The following is a 5,719-nucleotide window of genomic DNA, read 5'->3' on the forward strand; positions in this document are numbered from 1 at the left end:
ACCACACACACACACACACACCACACACCCCACACACCACACACACACCCCACACACACACACATACACACACACCCCACACACACACCACACACCACATGAAACACACACACACACACACCACACACACCACACACATACACACACACACCACACACACACACAGCACATCACACATACACACACACCCCACACACACACCACACACACACACCACATATACACACACCTGGTAAGAAAATGTAACAAGAGGGAATGGAATTCAATGACAAGTTAATTGGTACATGAATTAATTGCTGACAAGCTGTGTATTTGTGTTACATACAAATCCATATATTAGAGGTAGGTTTGCAAGAACCTACCTCTTTGGATTAAAATTTAAATGCAGAATTTTAATCAGTAAACTTAGGAATTAGTCATGAAGTTTAGGAAGTAGCAGCACACCCAAGATGATGTGTTCAGTACATACTAGATGGATGCACATATAATCGTGAGCATGATAGGCTGCCGAGATTGCAAAGAAAAAAGAATAAACCAAGGAAAACAACCCTGTGCTTCATATCAAATCGAACAACGCAAACCCTCACGTGATCAGAGAGTCAGACCAGAATGCTCACGGCCTCCTGTGTCAGCAGTAGAGATGTTTAGAAGCTCAGTTTCTGTTTTCCTGTATTTGCTAAATGTCTTTCTATTGCTTTGTATTTGTGTTAATTTTCACTCTTTTATATGATTCTTCAGTACATGAAATATATACAAAGACATTGTCATTGTTAACAAGTCATACGATATAAAATGAAATTATTACGTGAATCTTGACTTCTCAAGTCTAAGCCCACTCTTTCACAGAATGCTCTGTTCAGACCTTTACTCCATGTTCTGTCTACAATTTTATATTCAAATGAAAGTGTATAACGCCATGTTAAAAAATAGTGTTCCTATTACATTTGTGGTTCTAAAATTTTTGTGTTTTATGTTTTCTTCATGCAATTTATTAAGCATTTTCATATGTAAGTATGTGCAAAATTATGAAAGAGAAATCATACATATCATTCTATGTAGTAATATTCATTCTTTTTTTTATTTTATGCACATATGTATTTACTTTCCAATGATCTACCATCTGGCTTCCACCCAGGGAACACTGCTGTTTCCCACTTGTCCACCTGCCAGCCTCATAGCTCATAACTGGTCCTACCCTCCACTGGTCTCTGTTGCAGCCCTATTTACCTCCTTCTTACCTTTCAGAAATTACCAATAATTTTGGGACCCCTAAAGGCAGTCCATTTTCCCTTGCTATTTTGGATTTATCTTTCTAAACACGCCCCTCAACCCCCTCTAGAAATTATATCTGGAGGAGACTGGTAGATTCACGAGTTCAGTCGTCCATCTGATCAATCCATATATTACTTCTTACGGGAGAAATTAGCTGCTTTCCACAATTTAAAAATGTTACAACCTAGATTATCTTTTTATAATCTGTTTTTCCTCAGGCAGTAAATCCAATCAAATATTGAACAGCTTGATTCCAGCTTGTGCTTCATCCAGCCCAGCATTTCACATCATGTACTCTGCATAAATTAAATAAACAGGGTAACAATATACAGCCTTGATGTACTCCTTTTCTTATTTGGAAACAGTGTTGTTCCATGTCCAGTTCTAACTGTTGCTTCTTGACCTGTATACAGGTTTCTCAGGAAGCAGGTAAGGTGGTCTGGTATTCCCATCTCTTGAAGAACTTTCTACAGTTTGTTGTGATCCACACAGTCAAAGTGAGAGTTGAACTATAAAGAAAGCTGAGCACTGAAGAATTAGTGTTTTTGAACTGTGGTGTTGGAGAAGACTCTTGAGAGTCCCTTGGACTGCAAGGAGATCCAACCAGTCCATCCTAAAGGAAATCAGTCCTAAATATTCATTGGAAGGACTGAGGCTTAAGCTGAAACTCCAATAATATGTCCATCTGATATGAAGAGCTAACTCATTTGAAAAGACCCTGATCTGGGAAAGATTGAAGGCAGGAGAAGAGGATGACAGAGGATGAGATGGTTGGATGGCATCACCAATTCGATAGACATGAGTTTGAGCAAGATTTGGGAGTTGGTGATGGACAGGGAAGCCTGGTGTGCAGCAGTCCATGGGGTTACAAAGTGTGGGACACGACTGCATGACTGAACTGACTGATTGGCTTCTTTCTATATATAAGTATAATATCTCCTTCCCTTTCACCCCCCTTAAATAAATTGTTTGAATCTGGTAAGAAAAGTTAGATTAGAATTGTATCAAAAAGATCAGGAAATTTATGTGGTTTGGATTATTGCTCAGCAGGTCGCCCTTAGCTTCTCCCTCACCCATCCTGCTTCTTAACCGTGTGACATCGCACTTGGCCACATCACTTGCTTTGGTCAATGAAATGTTAGTAGATGTGAGCAGAGTCTCTAACATGCTGTTTGGGGATGGGTTTGCTCTTGCACTACAGTGACTTGCAATGGAAAACCACAGCCCAGGGAGCTGATGCATCTTCACTCTAGGTCCAGTAACAGACACCTGGATAACACACCTGAGCCAGTTACCATGGAACCGAGCTTAGGAAACCAACAACCTGAAGTAGGGCTTAGCTGGGCAAACACTTCCTAGATCAGCCAAATGTCCTGCATATTCACGAACTCACTGAGTCTGGAGATGCTTTGTTATGAGATACTTCTGCAGCAGTTGCTGGCATTTACACTGTGAAATGCATTGAGTGCATTTAAAATGCCAAAAGCTTTCCAAGATATAGGTCTATGGAAGGCAGCAGCTACTCTCATAATCTAGGCAAGAGACCTCAGTGATGTTTGTGTTTCTTTCCTAGTCTGCCACTTCTTTCACCTGAAGTGAAAAAGAAACGGAAGGAAAAAGAACATATAACTATCGGTTTGGCTCTCGACCTGCTGCAATGGACAAAGCAAAGGAAGCCCTCTGATGACAAGACAGGAGAAATCTATCTGGAGTTTGTAGGCTGATAAGAACAGGACACTTTTCAGGGACCCTGGACGCACCAAGGCTCCCAGTGGTGACACAACGTGAGGTGGCAGCCACACAGGGTTTACCGCAGCAGCTTTTCTTATCTAGGAGCAGTGATGGGCAGAAGTTCATGGCCCATCACAGCATGGACAACAGCATCATCTGTTTGCCCTTCCAGATTTCTCCCCATCTCCTCTCCTTAAAAACAAGAAGCCTGAAAATGGATGCTGCTTTGAACTTACTGGACTTCCCAATAGGTTTTGTGGCTACTTGTGGCTCAGTGAAAAAGCATCTGCTTGCATTGCAGGATACCTGGGTTTGATCCCTCAGTTGGGAAGATCCCCTGGAGAAGGGAATGGCAACCCACTCCAGTATTCTGAATTCCATGGACAGAGGAGTCTGGCAGGCTACAGTTCATGGGGATGCAAAGAGTCAGACACAACTGAGCCATTTACACTTTCACTTTCTAGGAACCTACTAGACACAGGGAATACCCCCTCCAAACTGAAAGATAAGACCCTGTAGTGACCACCACAAAAGGAGACACAGCCTTGCTGAATCTCTTCATATCAACGTCAATACTAGCATGTTACTGATTGGGAAAGCTGTAAAGAAATTCATTACCATGTCCTAATTCTACATTTATTTTGCCATTTGATAATGAAATCCTTTGTTCACAGCAGTGGAATCATTTAAGCAACTTTAAGACCCTTTGGAAAAATCCCCTGGGAGACCTGTGTGGGAATCTACACTGTAATTAAGACTATATTAAACTTATATATAGAGTGCAATGCACCTTGCATTTTTAAAAGAAAGTTATATAATGGGTATTTAAAATATCTAAGATGCAAAACATAGAAAAAAGCCTAAAGAGGAGGTTTGCCATAGCCTGTGACTAACCATCAATCTATAGGTTCCAATTTACCCTTCCAGAACATTCTACCAACAAAAGCAGAAAGCAGCTTCTTCCGAGCACTGCTGGAACATTCACCAATATATAGCATATTCTGGCTTATAAAACAAATCTCAATACATTTCAAAAAAAACTAAGCCACATAGAGTATATTCTCCTACCATAATGCAATTGAACTAAAAATCAATAGTAGAAAGACAACATGAAAATCTCTAGATACTTGGAAATTAAGCACACACTTCTAAATAAGCCACTGGGTCAATCTAAAAGAAAAATATAAAATATGTAAAATTGAAAAGAAATGAAAATACAATATGTCAATTGGAATTTTTCCATTATTTTACATAAGGAAGTTTAAGATTGTCTACTTGAGAGGTCATAACCAAATTAAAGTAAAAATAATAATGAGATACATGGTTATTGCACTAGCATTTTATGTACCTCTCTCATTTAATTCCCTCGGTTGTTTTTCTGCCTATATTTATCATGTCTAGATTTAAGACATGTCTAGATTTAAGCCCCTTTGCTTATTTTATCAGTAGAATCACTACAGCTATTATAAATATGCTAATATTAACTACTCAGGTTTGGAAATTAAATGTTGACAGTTTTGTCATGTCTGCATTTTCAATAATGATGGGTCTAAATGCAGTTTTCAGAAGTGGTCCCTTTACTTGTTTTATTGAACTAGACAAGCATCATCAATTGGTCATGTTTCAAGCTACAAAGTGCTTCACTGGCGTGAAGTCAGGCATCATCCTTTCATCCTATAAAATGGCAAAGATAGTATCTATTTATCTTAACACATAAAAAGTAAACAAAAAAAGAAGAAAACTTAGAACCAGTGATGAGGTATTAAAACAGAACTTTGAGCTAATGCATAATCACACAGTTACTGTCCGAGTCTGTTCCGAAATGAACCCGGCAAATGATGATAAATTATAATTGAACATCTCAATTTATGACAGGTGTGTTATTGCTGGGACAGTGTACTACATTTTTAGAACAGTTTTGATTGTTTCAGAGTTCTTTTAATTAACCTGAAACATATTTAAATTTCATTTTTAATACTTGGTACTTTCTTAGTTTGGCTTCTCAAAGTTGGGGGAAATTCTAGTAAATCTATATATATTTTCCCCCTAAATTCTTCACTAGATTTTATGACTCAATCATAGTTACCTTAACGTCTTGTTATTACTGTTGTTCAATCGCTAAGTCATGTCCAACCCTCATGCCCAGGGTCTGCAGCACGCCAGGCTTCCCTGTCCTTCATTATCTCCAGAAGTTTGCTCAAGTTCATCAGATTCATGTCCGTTGAGTCGGTGACGCTAGCTAACCATCTCAACCTCTGCCATGCCCTTTCTCCTTCTGTCTTCAATCTTAATCTTTTCTTAATATGGATAGCCTCAATCCTGGGCACAGTTGCTTGGGTCACCCTCTCTCATCATTAGGAAATTCTTCTCTCTGTTGAGACCCTCATCTCATTCAAAAGAAGTATCCACTTGTCTCTTCATCCACCTTTTTGAATCAGAGGAACTTCTCCCTCCCTCGAGTCTCTCTGGCAATATATTAGTGATGTATTGTTTAACTTGCTTAACCTGCTTAACTTCTCAGTCTCTGAACACATTTTAAATACAAGAAAGAAGAGAGACAGTCCTAGAGAATTATCACCTGTTTTCATGTAAAATTGCTGAACTCCATTTACTATTGTCATTGTCTCTTCGAGAAACATGTTTGAAGTGTTATCTTGTTTTTTGTCAGTCTGAAATCTACAAATAAATATGTAAAATATGTATTTTACATATCATG

Source organism: Cervus elaphus, chromosome 26, assembly GCF_910594005.1.
Source record: "Cervus elaphus chromosome 26, mCerEla1.1, whole genome shotgun sequence".
Taxonomy (NCBI): Eukaryota; Metazoa; Chordata; class Mammalia; order Artiodactyla; family Cervidae; genus Cervus; species Cervus elaphus.